The sequence below is a fragment of the Aythya fuligula genome, chromosome 19 (assembly GCF_009819795.1).
Source record: "Aythya fuligula isolate bAytFul2 chromosome 19, bAytFul2.pri, whole genome shotgun sequence".
NCBI lineage: Eukaryota > Metazoa > Chordata > Aves > Anseriformes > Anatidae > Aythya > Aythya fuligula.
The window spans coordinates 693,222-715,596 of record NC_045577.1 but is presented as its reverse complement, the minus strand read 5'-3'; positions in this window follow the sequence as shown (position 1 = coordinate 715,596).

Below are 22,375 nucleotides of genomic sequence, written 5' to 3'. Positions count from 1 at the left end.
GTCCAGAGACACAAATTGAATCTATAGACGAAGCAACTGCAATCCATTGAATGTTATGAAGTATTCAAGTGAAAACAATGCATTTAGAAAAGGAAATTGAGTATTTTAAATATACAGGTGCTTGGTACTTCCATATAGCTTCATGCTCGTACAGATTTGTATACACTGCATACACAACCTACTTTTGACAAAGTCCTCAAAATGATGAATTTCTGATGGAAGACTTGATATTGCAGCAGATCTGTTATGCACCGCTTATCCTGTAACACAAACCATTAATAATAATCACACTTCCCACCGTACCGAGCTCTCTTGTTAGGATTTCAAAGCTTTTGTCACTCCACACGCCCCGGGAGGTGGCAGCGCGCAGCGCTCGGGCGCAGGCGTGCAGGGAGCGGGACGGCGCAGCCCTGGCTCCACTTGGCCCCACGCGCAGGAGCTCCCTGCTCCGCCTGCACCCTGCTACACGGCAGCGTTTTGCCTCCCTCTGGTTTCCTCAGCCTAACCGACCCAAATGCTGGAAACTTCTCGCAGAGTTTCCCTGCCTCCTTCCTGCATCCCAGACAGAGCAGGAGACACAATGCTAATGAGCGTGGCTGGGATGCTGCGAGCCCCAGTATCTAATGAATACTTGATAGAAGCACAGCCCTTCTCTAGCTACATTAATACATTGCTGAGCATTATTACTGCTAATAATGCACTGCAAGGCTGGAGCACAAGCATGGAGCTGTGGAGGTTTTGCCGCAGCTCACTTTTGCTCTGTGGCCATGGGGAGGATCAGAGCTGGTGCCGTGCCACTGCCCCACAGAGCAGGGGCACACGGGCAGTGCGGGCACCCAGCCGGGAGAGCCGGGCAGTGCAGGCACCCAGCCACAGCACCCTGGGCAGTGCGGACAGGAGGCAGGCAGTGGTGCCCCTCGTGCCTCTGGAGTGTCCCTGGCTGCAGAGGTGGGCAGGGCAGCCGTCTCTCCCGCCAGTCTCCGTGTGAGCTTGCCGTGCTGCTGCCCTGGCCAAGAGGGGACCGGTGCCTTGGGGCCATGGGGCAGCTCGTGTGGCCAGTGGCAGGGGAAAGGAAGCGGGGACCCTTCCCACCCAACTCACATGGAGCAGGAGAGGGGCAGGGATGGGGGAAAGCAACAGGCAACCCCTGCAGCAGGGTGAGGGATGGCTCTGGCGGCAAGGCCTTGCAAATGGAGATTAAAAGGTGCTTTTGGGAGCTCGTGTGATGGGGAACGCAGACTTTAATAGACATGTTCATCTTTCGGCAGTGTGTTTTGCATGTAATAATGTCAGCACACTTCTCATTCTGGCAGAAATTCCACAGATAATTGGAAAGAAGTAAAAATGAAAACATTAGAATTTGCCATGTCATATGTTAACTTTTTATTATTGTATGATGCCAATGGTCCACTGACAGATGCTGTGTTATTAACATTTGATTAAAAATCACTTCAGGTCTAAAGCAGCCTGTTCAGAAGAGAACATCTTGACAAGCCTGGTGGTTTGTGATTGACAATTAATAACATTCTGTGTGTCACAACAGAGATAGTGTGACTTATTGGTGCTGGTGTAATGCAACACTTTTCATCTGAGCTCTTCAAATTGGTATATAGAAATAGGAAGGAAAGAGTCTAATTCAGCTGACTTTGATTACAAACAAAAGAGAGTCCATGCAGGTTTCTCCATCCCCTTCCCCAGAGCAGCCTGGCAGCAGTCAGAGCCCGCAGCCTGCCTGTGCACAGCAGGGGACGGACTCTGCTTTTGTTACACAACCAAACTTGCCTGCAAATCCTCAGCATTAGTCTCTGCAGGTATAACAGTTCTTTGTAGCAGTAAAATAATAAATAAATAAATAAATATCTGCTTATTTAACAAATTAGAAGGAAATATGATTCATTTTCTTAAATATGAAAATAATTTGTATCTGGAAAGATGGTGTGTCAGCCCTCTGAGGTTTGGCTGGGGACTCTCCTAATTGCACACTACAACAAGAGATTGGATATCTGTCTGTCAGTAGTAAAATTTGTTAAAAAATATGTAAATTATCTTCTTTGGACAAGGTCTGCAATGTACAATTTGAATTGCCTTTACTCTAGCAAAGGTGAGATTCTGACAAACTTTTATTGTTCTTGACCTACTTGAAATAAAGCTTTAGCAGCACTGAAACCGTTTATATCCAGATGCAAATGTTATTGTGCATTCAATGGCTGCATTACAGTGAGTAGGAATCTGGGCAGTTCTGTTTAGGAGCAGTCCAGACCCCTGCAAATCCAGCAAACCCCACCCAAGCGAGCCCTTGCCAGACTTGTTCCATTATTTGTTGGGAACGCTTTTCCAAGCACAATGGAGCAATGTGTCCTTTGCTCAGGGGCAGCGAAGAGCCTCGATGACTCCTGCAGAGGAGCGGCACCAGCACGCTGCCCGTGCAGAAGTCCCCGTGTGCAGGGCTGGACGTGCAGTGCTGCCGGGGGGGACAGCCCAGAGCACTTGAGGACGCGTTCGTTCTGCTCAGAGGGGTGGCGAGGAGCGCTGGTGGGTCTCGGGGGCCACGCGGTCGGCCTGCCAAGCTGGTCAGCCACATGGAGCCCCCTCCCTCCCCGGGCGCTGCCTTCTCCCTGCTGAACTTGGGCCAGACTTTGCCACGCAGAGCACGGTTACAGCTACAGACTGAAGCAATGCAAACACTTTCCCAGCCCTAATGCAGTAAGCAGGGGAAATAATTACAGATTTCCAAGGTTCAACAGGGAATACTTCTGAGAAATGCGTCCTCCACTGGGAGTTTCATAACCATTTAATCTAATTTTTCTTGATGTTTTGATCTTCCTTTTAAACAAGGCATTTGTCATTAGCTTTCAAGGAGACAAGTTGCTAATACATTACACTCTTAAAAGGCCCACAGTTAGTGTCAATGTCTTCTGATGGCTGTTCACTAACAGCACATGAAAGAATTGCCAGCATCAGTTCCTCTCCACTTGGTTGCAGCAGCGGTGACGGCACCAGCCCTGCTGGCGGGGTCACCTGTCCAGGGGGCAAGAGCCCAGCTCTGCCCACCCACCCCTTTTTTCCAGGGTGCTTTCACCATCTCACTTGTGCTTGGATTGTTCTGCGCACTCCTGAACATTTCTAAGTGGATATAAAGTGAAGATTTATTAGGAGAAGGACACTTAAGTGAGAATAAATCCTCTACCAGAGAAGTCCTGTTCTCCCATGAATTTCACTCCTGAACAGGATGACAGTCACTGACATCATAGTGGCTGAAGGCAGCTCTGGTTACTAATTAGCTCCAATGACGATCATGGAACAGACAGAGCCAAAAGATGGCAGGAGGTGAATTGGAGGAGAGAGGTGCCCGTGCAGAGGTTGCAGGTGTGGTCCTGGTGGTCCCCAACACAGCAGCATCCTGCAGCTGCCTCCTGGCCTGAGAGGGTGAGAACAACCTGAAGCCAAACCTGAAGCCAGGTCCATGGGACAAAGGCGATCTGCTGCTTCAATTCCTTTCCAAAAGCAGAGGCACAGCCGCACTCTCCAGCCTAAACTGACTGTGGGCACTGCCCTGTCTGCCACAGGGCACCCACTGCAGGGCAGGGCGGGCAGCTCGTGGGGCAGGCTTGTGGTGCACACCGAGTCCTCAAAGAGTGGGAACAAAACAGATGGAAAAAAGTTTTGTTTTGTCTTGGTTTGTTTTGTTTGCTTGTTTGTTTTTACATCTTTGATGACATAACTTGCATATTAAATAATAATGAAACAATAAATTACAAGAAAACAAACCAGACGAATCTGTATGTGGAGTTTGGAGTATTTATACATGAATAAATCATTCATGATCTATAAAGCCGATGTAGCTAAATGCTTCATTTACTGAACTTGAAAGCATTTCACAACATATCCACCTCTGGCCAGCTGGGTTTAAGGACAGACGTACAACTCCACAGAAGTGTCTGTTGATTAGTGGCTCGTGGAGGTTTGCAAAACCCATCCACTTCTCTGTTGGTAAGAGAAATAACACATCTTTGATCATTTTCAGTATTAACATCTCCATGCGTCTCACAGGGCTGCCCACCTGATTTTACAGGCACTTTCTGGGGGCACCTGGACCGGACAGATCCTGGCTCCTTCAGACACCCCCACACATCAGAAAATCCACGAAAGGTGCCAGGTGAAGGGAGTCTGAGGCTGCCTGATGGAGCTCTAGGAGCAGCGCCTCAGTAACCCGGGCTGCTCTGAACCTCCCCTCACGTTCCTCGCTGTGCAGCCCGGGCTGCAGTGAGGAGGCAGGTTGCTGCTCCCAGCTCCCCCGTCTTCACCTCAGGCGGATGCTTTTACATGCCCCATGTTGCCTGCTCAGGGCAGAAGCCTAAAAGCTGTCTGCTGCCATCCTAGCAGCAAGCTTCATGCGTGGAGCATCCAGGCCACCCTTCCAGGTGAGATCCAGGAGGAAGGCAGGCACCTGGGAGGCAAGGATCCGTCGCTGCTGCTCTGCAGAAGACCAGAGCCATCAGACAGCCATCACCAATGGTATCTGTGCTCTTGGGTCTCACAGACCTAGAAAGTTTGCTCCATCCCACAGTACCCCAACCTGCAAGAGCTGCTCCTGGCATTAATTGTGGAGAGACCAGAGTGGCCTGGTGCTCCTTGCTTTAATCGCTACACCTGTCATATGGTAATTAATGGGTTCGGGATTTCTTTTGACAGGAATTCAATGGCCTGGAACAGACTTTGTGCCAGTCTTTTGTGCCTCAGGCAAAGTGCTTACTAAGTAATTTTATGGATACCAAGCTCAAACATTTCACAATTAGCACTTTTCTTGCTTTCCTTTGTAAAAGGCAGGGCCTTAACTCTCCCATTGTGGCTGACAAACCAGCTTCACAAAAGCTTAAGGTGCTCTTTCCCAAGCGCTGTTTTTGCAGGTATCAACCTGTGGAGCAAGCTGGGTCTGAGCAATGGAAATCCCTGTAGATGCAGGGGTGCCCAGGGCCCCCCAGGGGGCCCTACCCCAGGAAAGAAACCAGGGGTGGTATCACATTGCCTCCCCCCTAACCTTCCCTACCCTCCCACCCTTGCATTTCTCCCAACACCTTTGATTGACAGAGGTTTAAAGACAAACCCAGGCAGGGAAGCAGGTCTGCCTGCAGAAGCAGCAGGGCAGGCAGGACGAGGTGCAGGGCTGCTGGCAGACACCTCCCCGGGAACCTGCGCAGCGCTGGAAGCAGGGCAGGGCGCGCTCGGCACAGAAATATCTTACAGTAAACAGAATATTGTTTTATATGAAACCATTAAAAAGGTCCCTGAGGGCGGCCCTAAGTATATATTATATTTTACTCTGAATCCCTGTTTTGACTTGACTTTATAACAAAACCATGTTTTCTGTATTTAAGCAGATGCAGTAAAGGAAAGGTCGTGACTGGTGCTGACATGGAAATCTCATTTGGCTCATGGGTCCCCTTAGGGTCTTTATGCTGTGTGGTACTTTAAACATATTTCAAAGTACAACACTAAATGTCACCCTTTAATAGACAGAGGCATTCCAAGTGTTTCTTGAATTTCCTTGGAAAGTGCTTTCCTGAAGCCAGTGGCTCAGTGGTGTTGTGGTTTATGCCCTGGTGCAGCAGGGAAGGTTCCGTCACAGCCAAGGAGCAGCACTGCCCTGCCTGCCATGAGAGGCACATCTGCTCACCCCACCTGGAGGTTCAGGCCTGGCACTGGCTTTTTACAATAGCTGAGAATCAGGAAGAATTGCAGAAAAAAAAAATAATTAAAAAAATCACATATTTACATATTTAGCATATTTCAAATTAATTTCCTTCTTTCCCTTCCCTTGTCCTATTTTTCACACTTGTTCAGCATCTCTTTTGGGTTCTTAAGTAGTTAATTTGACTTTTTTTTTTTAAGTGCTTAAAGTCTAACAGAATCTTTACAAGTCACTACAGCCTGGTCCTCAATCCTGAAGTGTCTTGAAAGAGCAGATAGATCTTACTCTGCTGCCAGCCTCAATATACAATGAAGATGAGCAGCTAGCCAGATGGCCTGGAAATTTATTTTATTTCCAGAGAATTCATTTGGTTAATTTCTTCAACAAATAAGAAATTTACTGAAGAAAATCAGAGGGATTAACACTGGTGAGGAAGAACTGAACTGCCTTGAAGTAGCTACAGCTCTGAAAAAAACAGCTTCATTACAACAGCAAGATTGGGCTTTATTTGAAAATGAACATTTTCATTTACAGCTTATCCTGCAAGAGGGAGGGGCAGAAATGTTTTGTAAAGTCTGAGAGGTGAATCCCTGCTCAGCTGCATGCACCATCTGGGCTGATCCCAATCAAATATAAGTTCCTTGTTTGTGCTCCATCAGGATGAGTACTTCCAGTTTTACAGTTCAGGCAAAGAAAATCGAAAGAAACCACATGGATCCAATTCTGGCTCTCGGAAGGGTCATTACCATGGCACTTCTGCAACCAGCATGGACAGGGAATCATCAGGATCCTTTCCTTGGCTCTCCACAGGGCTAAGATTTACGGTCAGTTTATGCTGTGTGTACTGTATGCAAGCTTATTTTTCTCTTAGCTGCTATAAAAATTAAAGATTTAGGTATATACTGCAAAAGGTACTACCAATTTTATGTACCAGCATTTCTCTCCCATGATCAGGGTATAAATCCAGCTTTTTCAGCATGTCTATAAATTACTCTTATCAACAGGGCAGTTATAGGTCAAGTAAGCAAAGCCAGATAAACCTTTTGTAAGTTCTCACTATTGTTATCATAAACCTCTCAAACACTTCAGGGCTGCTTTGTTGCGTGTCCTCACTTACAATCAAACGTGTCTTCTCCAGAGCTGTCGGAAAGGTCTCTTCTAATAACATTTTCTTACTTCTGAATATTTACCAGTGCTTTTTAGTTAATTGGTGGCAGTCTGCTTGGAAATTGATTCTGCCAAAGAGCCACGTGCCGGCTGCTCAGTAGCTGATGCGACACTCATTCAATTTGAGTTTGAAAAGCACTTCTGGAATTTCATCTGTTAATTCTGTTCTCAGAGCGAGGCAGTGGTTGCCTGCACATACGTACGAGCATTATTGCTGTCAGGATGTCCCCATAAATAGCCGATTTTTGTCTTAAGAGAAGCATCCCAAGAAAACTAAATGACTTGTAATGGAAATCAGGAAAACTTTAACGTACATGCCCAAAGAGGGACACTAGTTGCATAACTTCTCTCCAGATTCACACAATGAAATCCATAAGGTAAGTGTGGGCAGCCTTACCATAACAGAGCTGCTTCTTCCCAGGTTCCCCATGCGAGCTGCATCCCTTCTCCAATGGGCACCAAGGGGCAGGACCCTCCTGTTTGCACCGTCCTGCTCGCTCAGAGGCCACCGTGCTAGAAGCACTTCCTTGTGGCACGGCCACCAGTGCCCAGAATGCTTACTGCAAGTAGGGCAAATAGGATTTGTACCTACATGGTTTTGCAGTTTTCAGAAGACAAGGTACAACAAAAAAAGTGAATGTGACAGTCACCAGAGGTGAGGTAGCTTCAGGTCAACATCCAGTGCCTCCAAACCAGACCAACAGCGTCCCTGCACGTTTTTCCCTCTACCTTTTCATCCTATCTGTCCTCGTAAATATCTCATTTACTGTGATCATTGTGAAAAACAATATTTTTGTAGTGTAAATGGAAGCAAATATTTGAAGTCACATGGTGCTTTCTTTGCATTAATTAGCAATTTACTGAACAAATATTGCTGTGTAAACCAACAATCAGTATCTTGTAATTAAAAGCCTGTTCATGTTTATCTGTAATCTTTCCCTCAAGATAAAAACCCTCTGAAAACCAGCCTACAGATGTTTCCAAAATGGAAAAAAAATGTCAATATAAAGAAACTCATTGAAATAAGTAAAATATAGTCTGATGATTCTGACAATGTACATAGTTGACAAAGATCACTCTAACGTTTTTAAGCCTCTGTCTGGACAGGGATGAAGACAGCGAAAAGCAGCGTGTGGGGGCATTGTCTGGCTTGCCCTCCTCTAGTGTGGGTTTGGGGCTGCAGAAACTTCGTCACTGGCCCTGCCTTCACGCCGGCTGGGTGCTGAGCAGCGCTGCTCTGCCAATACGCCCTGAGCTGGGAAAAGCAGAGAGCCCGAGGTACATGTACAGTCAACACTAAGACAAGCTCCATGCATGCGGGCAAATCCCCTGAACATTTGCAAATACATCCGTGCCCTGTGTACTCAAGCAGCTGCATTTTTAATAAACCACCGTGCTCTTTTCAAGGGGTTAACTTTTGAAGATACTTCTACAGTTCCACACTGAATTCTCCCCAGTGGAAAAATTCTAATCTTCATTAATATTTAAAAATAAAAGCACTGTATTCTCAGTAGAATACCAGACACAAGGACAAATTAATCTCTGGGGTAACCATTGAACTCTGTTGCATTACACTAAAGATACGATTCTCCAGTTCCTTCTGCTGATTAAAAGTGAGGCTAAAGACCAGGACTTGTGGGCCTGTCCCTGATGCATTCCTTACTCAGAACGCCTCAAAGGATTTCTGGGAATAGTTCGTTTGCAGATGTTTGCTTTGCAGTTTGTCACCTGTGCCACGCCTGATGTGGAGCTGCCGGGTGAGCCCCATGCTGCTGCCCACCCGCCGGGCTGCTGCCTTGCAGGTGTCAGCGCCTGCACCAAGGGCAGCAGGCACAAAGCCAAATATTTTCTAAGCAGTTTATGGTTGTTTATTTTCTAAGCAGTTATGGCTTTTTATTTTTAAAGCAGTTATGGTCATTTTTGAAGGCAATGCCATGGCTAACACCAGTGCCATGCACCTTGCTCTCCAGGAAGTTTCCTGGCTGATTCCACTGCTGTGGCAGCCTGAGTGCTGGGATCTTAACAGGAAAATCCACCGCAGGTGTGTGTGTGTGTGCATGCAATCCACTTTCAAACAGTGTCATGTAAAAAACATTATTGCCATAGTAATGTTAGCAGGAAGCTATTTAGTTCCACTGGAAAATAAAAGTCAGCCGTCAGCTGGTAAAGGAGCTGGGACTGTCCTACACATCCCTTTCCCCACTTGGCCCCAGTTGCTGACTACGTGCCTCTGCCAGCCTGGGCAGCCAGGAACCGCTGCTGAGGGCTGGCATGTGGATGAGAAATCCAACATCTTGAAGTGTTAGTAAGAAATACTTCCTAAATATTTATAAACCTAGCCCTCTATCTTTCTACACTAACAAATATTTTGCAGAGTTCTCAGGCATTCATGCACTTGTGCAATAGCCTTTAGTGGTGATTTCCCCAGCTTTCCAAGGTATGAGCCACTCTCAGTTCACAGGAACATCTCAGAGACCTTAGCAAAGGAGCAACCACCACCTGAGGGCTGAAGGGGTTTCTGTCCCATCTCAGGAGATTGTTCTTTCCAGCTCTCACGCACAGAACTGTATTCACTCCAGCTCTTATACACCAAAAATGCCCCACCACTATAAAAAGGTGGAGCTACAACTTACAAGTGTCTGCTTAAATTGTAAGCAGAATATTCCAAAGGCATAGCACAGTGAGAGGTATTTGGATTCAGGACTTACTCGGTTCCTGTTCAAAGGAAGGCATGCTCCATTTCTGTTTGTTCTTGTACAGTTAAGGAAATACCTTCTCTAAAACAGTTTCATGTTATTTTCCAATGCAGGATCTCCATCCCTGCGCTCAGTTATCGATAGCTGTTTCCCAGTCACAACTTTTCTCATAGGTACTCACATTCTACCAGTTAATGTTTTGCAGAGTCAAACCATAAAATTGCTACATTCAGTAGAAGTCATACATCAATAAAAATAAAAATTTGAGTCTAGTCCCATTTTGTATTTAACCCATTTCCTATTGGCAAAGCTTGCAAAGATCTTTAGCCTCCAGATTTCCCCTGGTCAAACAGAATAAGGTCTGAGTGGCATTAAATATCACTTTTGCATTACACACATTTTTCTTTCATATAGAGTGTCATAAGTGGATAAAAACCCTGATATTCTAGGTACCTAAAGCACAACACAGCTTCTACTGAAGGGACCTTTAGGGATAAGAGGCTAGTGCACTGTTAAAGATTAAAACCCAGCCGTCTGCTTTTATGCTTGAGAGTCCTTCGCAACTCCCTGGTGACATCACATTCATCTCACTGTATTTGAAAAATGCATTTAAATGTCAAAACTAAAGTACCCAAACAATGGCTCCTTAGCACACTAACTGTTAACACATTGCTTAGCCAAACGCCTTCCTCAAGACATATGGGACCGGCTTTATCCATAAAATATACCACAAGAAACACACAAAGTCCCAGAGGAAATAAATACTCTCTGCTGTACTCTGACCTGGTTTTTCCTCCCAAAACACACTCATGAAGACATGTTTCACTGCAGGAGTGGACATCAATTTCAAATACCTTTCTGCAACATTGCACCTTTGTATGGCTGAAGAGATTTTCTCCAGGCTGAAGCTGCAGGGCTGAGGTTTTCAGAAGAGATGGATTCATGAGAAGGGCTTGGGTTGATCCCACTGTCAAGCCCGGTTCTGTCAGGAGCAGGGGGCCCCATAGCTTTTTAGCTCATACAAGGGAAGCAGAAGTTTCTGATAGCCAACCCATATCATCTCCCACCCTGCGAGTGTTTCGCATCCAGCTGCAGGTGGCCTGCATGTATCTGAACCCGGTCCCCTCTGTGCTCGCGCGCTCTCCTTGCAGCCCTAGCAGTCCTCCCTGCCGCTGGGGTACAGCCCTGAGCAACCTCTGCTGCCCTCCCTGCTGACCCTGCCTTGAGCACAAGGTCAGACTAGAGACTTCCCGAGCCCCTTTCTGTCCGAGCTAACCAATGATCTCTCTTGCTACCACACGAGCTATTCCAGGGATATCTCAAGGTTTACATTTGGTTCAGTTTTAGGACTATGCTCTCTCAGCCCAGCACCTCTCCGAGCTGATATGGTTGCTACTGATTGCAGGCAAGGCAAAGACTTGGGTGCTGCACATGAGCTACATGACGTTGATGAACTACCAAGCACCACGGCATCTCTCTGACAGCAATGCAGAGAATTGCCATCAAGCATTCTCCTACCAGCAGCTCAGAAGTATTCAGGAATTGGGCCAAGCCTCTCTGCAGGACTTTGGTGGTTATGTCCCTGGTGAGTTCAGAGCTGGATATGTGGTTACCTCCAGGGCCACACACAGCGTATTCTTCATCCCAATTGAAATAAAAGTGTTCAGATCAATGAACTCAGTAATTTACTTCAGACAGACCTAATCAGAGCAAGGCAAAAGAGAGGCAACTTTGCAAAATGCAAATGAACTTGACGTCAGAGATGCAGGTAATGGGAATTCAATGGCTGTCTGTGTACAGAGCAGCAGAAACATTAGTTGCCCTTAATTCCAGCTGCTTGATCAGGGATGTGGGTGGCAGGTAGGAGAGAAACAGGCTCCTCTATTATGGGGTGAGAACAGGATGCTCAGCTTGGAGGTTCCTTAAAAGCCCTCTGCCCTGCCCGCCCCTCCCTAAGGGCTCTGCACACCCAGCACCCCAGGGCCTTCAAGCTGCTGAGATTTCTCTTCTCCCTGGACAGGTCCCAGTGCTCTGAAAGCACAAGATAAAGCTGGACAAGGCCACCCTCAGTCCGACGGGGAAACAGAAACTGCTCACGGCCAGTAGCTCCTACTGGGGTGGAAGTACCAACACCCATGGGGCTGTGGAAGGGCAGAGGTGGAAAGCAACTTGCTTGACTGATGAGGCTTGCCTCCAAGTAGCATGAACACCATTTTCTTCTGCTCAGTAACAAATCGCTGCAAAGCCACTGATGCAGCTGGCTTGGCACTGCGTGAGCATCCTGTAGTGGGCAGGGCAGGATCAGGACTCACAAAACAGTCTGTAAAGGACTGTGCTGATTTCTGCTGCATTTTAGGCTCTTAAGAGAAGCATCACACCTTCAGACCAACTGAAGGCATTTGTGCTTCCCCACTTAGGGACCCCATGCCAGGGTGCCCCGTGCAGTGCAGGGCATTTCTGCGGGGTGAGTGCAGCCCCAGGCACTCTGCAGGGAGGCAGCTGGGTTCGGTGGGCTGGCCAAGGGCTCCAGCACCAGGGAGTCCTTGTATCCTGAGGACATCGCTGTGACTGCTGGGGAGGCCTGGCCCTTGATTGGAGCTGGCAGCTGGGAACCACAGAGCAGCCGTGGAAAGGAGTGAACCTCTGACCAGTTTGCTGGGAGAAGCCCCGTTTTCTTTTGGCAGTTTAGAAATGAAGCAAGAGGAAGCTGTGCTTGTGCCATGGCACTGACACCGCAGAGGAAGTACCAGCTCTTTTTCAGAGGAAAGTAGTTAGGTCTTCATAATGGACTGCAACTTTCTAGAATAATTTAATTTTTTCCTACTGTTACGATGCCAGAATTTCAATCAGACAAAACTGTATAATGGATTTCTTTTGCTGGGCATGTTACATAAATTGCATATTCAAGTACTATAAAATATTTGTAACAGACAGGTACTTTTCTAAATTGGGTCTGACAGTAAGCAATAGTGACTGGAATATTTATGTGATGGCACCTATGTAATGAGGCAAAATACAGGGTGTGAGACTGTGAAAATGCCAGCAGGAATCCCATGCAGCAGCTTCCAGCTTTTCTCCTCTGCTGCACGGGGATCCCAGACCAAACAACAACTGCTCTGTCATCAGACAGTTTTGGCAAATCCCATCAAAGTCTCACCAAAATTTAGAACAGTTTTTTGGGTTCCTGTAGCTGTCCCAGGTACAGGAGCTGTCACTGTGCCTCCGTAGGCTGGGGCAGCAGGCAAGCCCTGACGAGGGCTGCCTCAGGTGCATTTCCTCTATTTGGATGCCCTCACAGCAGGGGGACCAGGGAAAACCCCTTCCTTTCACTGCTCTGGGCATCCTCAGCACTGAGAAACACATCAGCCAAGCACCCCGGCTCCCCCAGGTGATTGTGCGGTGGCAAGAGCAGCTCCTGGCGCCGCCTTGCTGCTAAAATCCATCACCACCCGGAGCCTCTGCAAAGACACTGGCACTGTGCCTGCAGGAGAGGCTGGGCCTTTGTCCCAAGTCCTTTGGCACTGGGAGGCAGGCTGTGCTGTGGCCAGCACCCCCAGGCTGGCTCCGAGCAGCTGGAGGGATGTTCTTGCCCGTACCGCTGCCCCCAGCGCTCACCCGAGGACTTGCTCTGTTGCCAGAGCCTCCCTGAGACTAAACACTCCTTTCACTAACATTTTCTTGACAATCACAGTTGGCGGGTCTGTATTTAGCCTTTTTACAATTAAAATATTGTATTGATACAAATAGGCTCTGGCAGCCGCTTCAAGAGGTTTTTAATTGAATGATTATTGTATTAAATAACTGTTTTTAATGGAGCATGAACTTGCTTAAACAGTGACTGCGGAGCTATCGAGGTTCCAGAGAATTTCTCAGGTATTTCCAGCTTCTCACCAATAAATATTTATGTCATGGCAGCAGGATTTCCTGGCTGGCCAGGCGGATGCTCCCAGCCGCAGGGAGCACAGCCCTGGGCCGAGCAGCAGCGCTGCAGGCTGTGGCTCCGTAGGACCCACGACTCCCCACGAGGGGCTGAAGCCAAACCTTTGCCTCACTGCCGGCCCCCTGCCCCCTCCACAAGGGCATCACAGCAGCGACCTGCCACAGGATTACAGCGCGCTGCCCTTGGCGTAACACCGTTTTCCCGTGGACGACCTCCTCCACTTGGAGCTGTTCTACGGCGGCTGCCCCCAGGAGCCAGGCAGCTGGGCGCGCAGCACACCGGCCAAGGGAGCACCGTGCTGGGCACTGCTGCCTGTGGACAGTGGGAGCACTGGGCTCAGTGCTGGCCTCCGTGCAGAGGCTGCTGCGGAGGCATTAGGGCTGGGTGGGCAGCAGGATGAAGGGAAAGGAAAGCCGGACCTCGCTCACCCTTATGACAGGGCAGCTGCAGCAAAGGCACGCTGGGGTGCGGTTGAGCCACGGGGCCCTGACACCCCCTGAGCCACAGCCTAGGGAGAGCACAGCATCTGCTTGTCACTAAAACCTCTGTGGTGCAGACACCTCAGTCTATCTCGCTTCAACAATAGCTCACGTCAATTCGTATTACACATGAACAGCAGAAGCAAACATGAAGATGAACCCTCCGGAAAAGGCCTGCACAGTTCTTCAGCATGAGCAGGATTAATCACATAATAATTACCATACCAAGTGATAATACTTGCGTCAGATCAGCCTCGTCTCCCCAGCTCCCAGGCAGAAGGGACCTATTGAAACCAGGGGAAACAATGGTTGTGGTACATCCTTGCATGAACAGCAACACCACCCTTCCTCCCCGCTTAAATCACCGCTTGCATTAAGTCCAGATTTCATGATTTATCAAATCAGGAAGCAGGGCACCAAGCCAGCAGACCCACAAGCCCTATGAAGGGGTCAGCATTCCCTATAACCTTCTGCTTCCAGCAGTAACTTTCCAGCTATATCTACCACAGCTTCTGAGCAAGGTCTCCTTTTATCTGCAGTGCTAAAGTACTACAAAACACAGCCAAATATGCCAAGACCCAGTAGCAGGACCTACAGAACGTGTCTGACCAGCAGCATGGTGTCACTCTGTTGGGATTTCACACCAGCACATCCCGGGTGAGCCACGAAGTTCCCGGCAGCAAAATCTCACTGCGGAGCAAAACGGGACCTGCTCACACACCAAGCTCCGCGTGGACTCAGCGCCTGGATGTTGCTGGCAAAGCCACAGGAGAGAGGAGGAGGTGGCTGGCACCCCACCAACCCGCCGGCAGCAGGGAGAAGCCCTCCCTGGCTGGGGTGGCCGCCACGAGCCTCACTCCTGCACGCCAACGAACGCTCAATTACTCTCCCAGCTCATGCAGCTGCATACAGTGTGCACTATTGGCTTATTGCCTCCATTAAGGCTCCAATAACTTAACAACAGATCAATAAACCATTATCACCCTCCGGCTTTGAAAAGCCAGTCACCCCAAATCCACCCAGCTCCGATAAGTCCAGTTTCTCATCACCAAAAGGCAGAGGCGATTTATTAAAGCAAGGCGCTGTCAGAGCATCCTGTGCTCTGGGTTTGCTCCCTCCACCCACCTGCATCCCAGCACCCTGCACCCCTGCCTGGAGCCAGCAAACCCCAAGGCTCAGGACCCGCCGCAGCCCTGCAGCAGGAGGACGTGCAGCCACAGCACCAGGAGGCTGCCCCCGGGGGCAGCCCCAGCCCCGCAGCCCCCAGCAGGCTCCCCACGGCCCCCCGTCCCTGCCACCCCACCTGCCACCCTCCCCACTGGTTTCCATAAGAAAAATCAATATTGTTATTTTAGCATTTAAACACCTGTATGGTTCTCACTTCTAAGAGTAAATTTGCAATTTGAAGTGTTAACAATTTATATTACTAAAAACTTAAATTAATTCAGCAATTTTCAATAAATCATATGCAGCTCAATAATAAGAACACCTTTTCTACATTTGGATTCCTTCCATTACTGTTCCTGTTCATCCTGTGAATAAAACAGCTTTTTAAAAACAGTGCTATTTAAAAGTATTTTCTGAAAAGTGATATTGAATTGATACATTAGAGGAGAAAGTTAAGTTCCCTTTGTAAGAATCATACACTTCCTTAACAAAGAAAGTTGTCTCTGAATGCAGTAATTTAGTCCTGAAAAAACTGACAAACAAATAATTCCAACTAAAGTAGAGAAAGAAAAGAAGTGACTTTTAATTATATAATCTTTTGATGAATTTATTTCTGACAGTTTTATAGGCTGACAAGAGAAAGTATTTTATATGCAAAAAACATTATTCACTCTCAGCTGTTAAAGCATAAAAATTGTCAGATGATTTTAATACAGTTTTAAGTTTAATGTTTATTGTCAGAAAAAAGTCCACAGCAATTACCAAGTCACATGGACCTTAATTCTTTGCATTTCTGACAGCAAAAACAATAAAATATGTTTTTGCCCAAACCTTCTACTGTACAGATTTATGAGGTTTAAAAGACAGCTGTTTTTCTTATTTTTATTTTATTTATTTTTTATTTTTTTTAAAGGAACCAAACTTCTAGTGATTTTCCAGCACAAGACAATCATTTGTCTTAACTTGAGCAAGTATCATATAAGGCTCTGGACCTACCCCTGAGTACATAGTTCAGACCTCTGTACAAATAAATATGCTTTCCCTCCATAGCCATCTAAATTAAAACAGTTATCTGTTAAGAGTTTTACTTCATAGTAGGCAGTCCCCCTTCCTTTTCCCCAAACCGTGCTCTTCAACAGAATGAGGCAATTTAAATCACAGCAATTTCCATCTGTCCCAAATCCTTTGGAAGTTCAAATACTTCTCAAGGAGGTGGAGGACGACATTAAAACCTAACTTCTCTTATTTTGCAGTGATGAGGTTCTCTTGCATTTAAGGGGTTTTGAAAATGATCTCTGCAGCCCACTACTATAGAACTGGGATTCCACGGTAAGAAGAAATCCTACTTACATACCCATGTGCAGGATTTTAGAAGCAGCTCCTGTTTTTCTCTTCCAGAGTACTGTCAAAACACCAAAGTGTTGTCCTCTGTGGTGACAGAGGTGTTGAAGAGAGGACTTTGCAGCCGAGGTTTCACCAGATGCTTTTAGTGTGCCCCGCTAATTCTGTGGGGCTTGCTTTATTTTGCCTATAGGAAAGTTTGTGCTCACAAAAGGCATAGTATGGCCTGCAAAGGTTGTGAAATGGTACATAACTAATGATTTTTAATATCAGAATAATGAAGCCAAGCTGAGAAATATTAATCTTTAAAAAAAATGTAAAGAACTACTGCTCTGTTTCCATGGCAAACCACATTTTGCACATTATCTATCAACTGGGGATTACGGTGGCATGGTAAATAGAAGGGGTAAATACAAGAGAGAGGCACTGCGTCTCCGTCTGCAGAAATCAGTGGCGCTGCCAGTGTGCAAGTGTAGCAGCATTCCCTACAGCTGACAGCCGGCCCCACCAAAATGGCAAGGTTTCCACCCAACCTCCCCAGCCCCTGGAGGCCCCACGGTGCCTCAGCCCCAGCTCCCCATGAAAGCCCTGATCCAGGGCTCAGTATCTCACTGCAACAAGCGGTTGACTAACAGGGGTTCCTCTACATCGGAGTTTATTTCTTGTCCTCGTATGGGAGGTTTTAGAATTTGCTGTCACAGCAGCAGCAGCTGCCTCATCTTTGCTTTGAAACACCCGTTTGCTGCAGCTGCTCTCCCGTGAGACATACCGAAACGCTGCCTTTGCTGAAGGGCACCTTGAATGCAGCTGCAGCCCCTCCAGGCACTGCTGCACCCTCCTCGGGCCGGGGGCTGCAGCACCCTCCCGGGGAGCTGGGAGGTGACGGGGAGCCCACGGCCTCAGTCCCACCCGGAGCAGCGCTGCCACGGACCTGAGGATCCAGCTCTTGTACCCCATGGCACTCGCCCCCACCAGCAAAGGAACAAGGAAAAATCCCACCCCAAGATTTTGCAAACTTCCTGGAGTTTGCAAAACCCTGCTATAAATAGGCCCCTAATAGGACACTGTAATGGGATACAATTTATTTCCACATCTGATGGGCTGACCTTCATCATCACTCGAGGCTCTACTTGTCATGAATTATGGGCAATTCACTCACTAGTGGAAATAAATTGTATTACCAGTGCTCAGCATCGTGTCCTCTGCACAGCACACACAGATGGACAACAGCTCTTTGCCAGTGCTGTCAGAACTCGCTTCCTCCCACACTGGTGCAGAATCCTCCTTTGGGGAGCCACTCGGCAGCTATTTGACCGGACAGGTCCGTGAGCCAGCTCAGCATCCCTGCGCCTCCAGGGCAGCGCCAGCCAAGCTGCTGCTGACCTCCTGGCTTCCAGTGCTGTGGCACAGAACCATCATCCCTTTTTCTAAGGGGATTATAGGACATCATGGGGATTAGATTTAGCAATCTGGGCCCTGTGCCTCCCAGAACACCATCTGCCCCTGGCTCCTGCCTTGCTCCACCCTACCAAGCCCTCCACACAGGTGACAAGTGAATGGGAACCATGAAAAGCGGTCGTACCATTAATCAAGCACAATTAAGACCAATATAAACAAAAGCATTTAATATTGAGCAGAGACATGGTGATGTTAAAAATGGAGGCTGGCAGGGCAAGCTGCACAGACCCCAGGTAGCAGAGCCCGTGTGCCAGCCTGCCCCCACAGCATCCCCTCGTGCTTCAGCGTCTCATGTCAGCATACACCGGGCAGGGGGCAAACAGAGCGCGGCTCCCGGAGCCTGGACACCCACGCCATCCATCCCAGGCCCTGTGCTGCCCCGGTCCCCACACACCTCCAGCCATCAACACAGGTCTGACGTTTTGCACGCGTGTGTTGGTGGCAGCAGTTTCAGAGCAAGCCTAATGGATGCATTCAGGCTTGTGATTAAGCATGAGCCTATGGGCACACAGCAGTTAGCTGCTGTGCTTCAGGCCGTTTGTTCAGCAGATCGCTGCACAGGGCGCTACAGCCTGGCTGGAAATGGCAGCACCAGCACAGGGCCGTGGTGCACCAAGAGCCTGGTGGGCAGCGCTGTGCTGCGGCTCCACGCTGCTTCCCGGCCATTAGCAGCACGGAAAGGGCAAAGATGGGCCGCGTGGATGTGGGCAGGAAAGAAGAGAGGTGCTCTGGAAAAACTGCCCTGTGGATCCACAGCCACACAGGTGGATAAAGGCCACAGATCTCAAGTTTGAGACACGAGGATGCAAGCAGTGTAACAATGCTTGGAAGCCAGCACAACGATTTCTTAAAATAAACCCTTTTCTTCCTTTGGCAAGTGTGGAATGTGGAACAAAAATGGGTTTCATGCAGAAAAGCTCCAGCACACAGCTGGGCCGGGGGAGCAGGGTAGGAGCCGCCCCCCACTCGTGGTGCTGCCGCGGAGGCGCAAGCAGCCCCGGTGCACACGCAGCGCCCTGCCTCTGCCGAGCTGTCAGCGGGCTGGGAGTTATTGCCAAGTTCTGTATTTATAATGTGCTTGCCCATGCATACACAATAAAGGATTTCTTGAGCTATGTGGTGATGAGCTCCTGTGTAGCTCAGATTAGAGAAGAGCTTGTGGTTAGTATTATGCAAGGCACACACGAAGCAGGAATTCATTATTTCATGCTAGAAATTCTGTACCTGGAATTCTCCTTAAAAAGGAAAGAGCAGCTCAGGCTTGCCAAAGAGCAGCAATCCCCTTGTTCTCCATGAATATTTCCAGACCCTCTTTCTCCCAGCAAAGCCCCGTCCCTGCCTGCAGGAGCACAAGTGGTCAGCCTGCACCACAGCAACTCATTAAAGGCAGTAGCAAATATCACGGTTTATCAACAATTCATCAAGGCCCAGACCAACAAGTGGCCAAACATGAGGTAAGTTATAATTCACAACATCGAAGAATAAGCCACCCTCTACCAGGAGACACTCCGGGCACTGCCAGGGGGCAGGAGCAGAGCAGAGCTGCCCTCCCACCAGGACACGCAGGCCACCACAGCCATCCCTTGCAAGCACCCTGCATGAAGAACAGTCTGAACTTTGAAGGCTTCGGCTCCCATAGCTTGGCTTCCCAGTACCAATTTGTTATTGAGTTGGCAGCTTTATAATTAGCTGAGAGGAATTTGCTGTTCTGTTTCCTCTTGGATTCACACAGGTGAGCTCTCACAAGAAACATCCCTTCCCTTGCCAGCTAATGAACTTAGCTGCTCCCCTAAGATTGAGTCCCTTCTCCAGGTCTGCAAATACAGTGAGGAATGGATACAGCAAGTAATACATCAGCATTCTTCAGCCACTCTGGCTTGTTTGTAAATAAATTAAGTGACAGAAATGCCTTCTGCTTCTCCTGATGTAGGCATAGAAATAATCTCTGCAAGCCAGTGGTTCAGAGCTCCATCCTCTAGCCATGGAAGAATGTCAGTGCTTCTCTGCTGCTTGAGTCAAGCCAGCTAGCACTTAGATGACTGATGTGCTCTTGCTGCTAACACCTAGGCAGTAAATCAAGAATTAGCCTACATGAAGTCTAAAAGGAAAAAGATTCATTAAAAGTTGAGCAGCAGATGAAGGCAAGCTTTGTTCTGTAGTTCAACATAGGCAGATTGGAAGGAGGATCAGAACTGTAGCAGCAGAGGAGTTCACAGACTGAATGCTTTTCCTACACTGATGCAAAAAAACTGAGTCTATCCTCCCTAAACACAAACACTATCTTTTTCTCCTGAAAGTTACCCTAGGCACGGATTTCACAAAACACTAACTACATTTAACCTTTATGACTCTTTTTTCCCTATGGACTAGCTAGAACTTAAGGAGAGCTAAAATCCAGAAAAGATTTTGCCCTTTTGTCAGCACCATGCAGTTACTGGAAGCCCCAAGGAACACAACCAGCTCCAGCTCCCCCCAACATGCAGGGCACCCCCTCAGCCCAACACTTATGGGGAGAACCCCTTGACCCCACATCAGGGTAAGGCTTCTGAGTTAAAAAGCCTCCAGGACGCCCGGCTGGGTGATGGCTGGTGAGCACCCTCCTAGGTAGGCAGCTGTGTGCTCCGGGGGGCAGCAGCACTGGAAGCAGGGGGCTGGGGCATTGAAAGGAGACTGCTCTAAGTCTCTTGCAAAGCTTTCTAGGTTAGGAGGTCCTACTGCAAAGCAAGTATATAATGTTTTCCAGTGGGTAGAGGTTTAGAGGATAATATATACGAAATGCTTGTTTATCTTTCTGTCTTGTAACTGTGTAGCATCAGCAGCTTCTTGTGCTATGCATAGTCTAGAAGCGGCCAAAATTGTTCAGCTTCAGCCATCAGGGTTTTGTGGGGTGCAGGTAAAGGAGGCAATGGAGGTATTCTCAGTGTGCTATGAAAAAAGAACCTTTTTCTCCCAGTACTGTGGCTCTCTTCCAGCCCCTCAATAGCTAAGCTATGCCCTGAGAGACTTGTGGAGCCTTTTATGGACTTTTTTTTTTTCTAGCTTCTTCTCAAGGAGAATGAAGGTCCTGACCTCTTTTCCTGGCTGCCTGAAATGATCCTTTTCCATAGCTCTTCCTCTCTCTTTGAGAGGTACACGAGCACTTAACTATCTTCTTTTTAGTGTTGGCTCTAAAACAAGCTTTCCTGTTTTTTTCCTTATATATAGCCCTAGTAGGTAACTTGCTTTATGAAACATGGGCAATTTTCTAGGAAAAAAGGCCACTCCTATGAGAATGTATATGAGAGTCCCAATGGCTAAGTAAGAGACTCCAAGAAACTTCTGAGTGCACATTTTAAAATCAAAGCTTGGGGATGCAAAGAAGCATTGCAAGCAGGTGCATTATGCCTCTTTGTACTTTTTTGTTGTTGTTGTTTTGTTTTTTTGTAGCTCCTGTGGACACCCTCCCTTCCCTTGAGTCAGACGGCTCAAAATAGATGAGTGCCCCATGTCTTTGATGCTGAGAGCTTCCTTTGGTTGAAATCACTTTAGTTCAAATAGACTGAAAATACCAGCTTATTTTTAATAATACATTATTATTAAAATGCTTATAGGACAAAAATCTGTCACTCTTCTTAATTAATTCTGCAGAAACTCAGTGTATGTTTTTCAAACAGTAAGGTACTACAAGGGTATTTTTCCTGTCTTCCTAGCTGCAGATGCGTAGAGAATCCTAATTAAAACCTTTAAGTCTCATTCCATTTACAAGAAGGAGTGTATCATTTTTCTTTTAGCTTTTTTAATACAGGGTCTCAATGCCCATTACAAAAATTCCAATGCATCTTTGAAGTTAGCAGCTAATTATATTTCTCCAAGTTATATATCTGGAGTTCTAGAAGTGGGGAAAGGCAATTACTTTTTTTCTCATTTAGCATAACAATCTCCAAAGCTTTATTGGAGCTCCAGTGAGTCATGCTATAGATCAGAGCCCAGGCTGGGAAGAGGAGGAATTTGGGGGTAAGGCAGGGTGCTTACTCAGCTCTTCCTGGCTTCTTCCCTTGTTAGTATGCCATCCCCACCAGGATGCTCTCTAATTGTTTGTTGAATGACCGCAGTGCTTTTTGCCTCAATAACTTTGCTTGGTAGGTCATTCAACACATTCATTATGGGGGCACCTGCTAGCACTGCTGTAGCTAAGGGTCTGTCAGCATTTTATGGGAGTTTATAACTTGGCTGTAAATGCTTGTGTGGAGCTGAAAATTGTTGTATGATTTCTCCCAGGCAGAAACAGGCTGGTTCAGCCCATTTTTTACCATGTCACTTCACCCAGGTGCTGTCTTCAGGCTGCAGAGAGCACAACTCCTTTCTGTGCGCTGGGGCCACTGTCCCCTGCTCAGTACCTGCACTGCACTGCTGGCTTCAGGATGGAGCTGGCTCTGTCCCCTGCAGCACAGCAGCCACC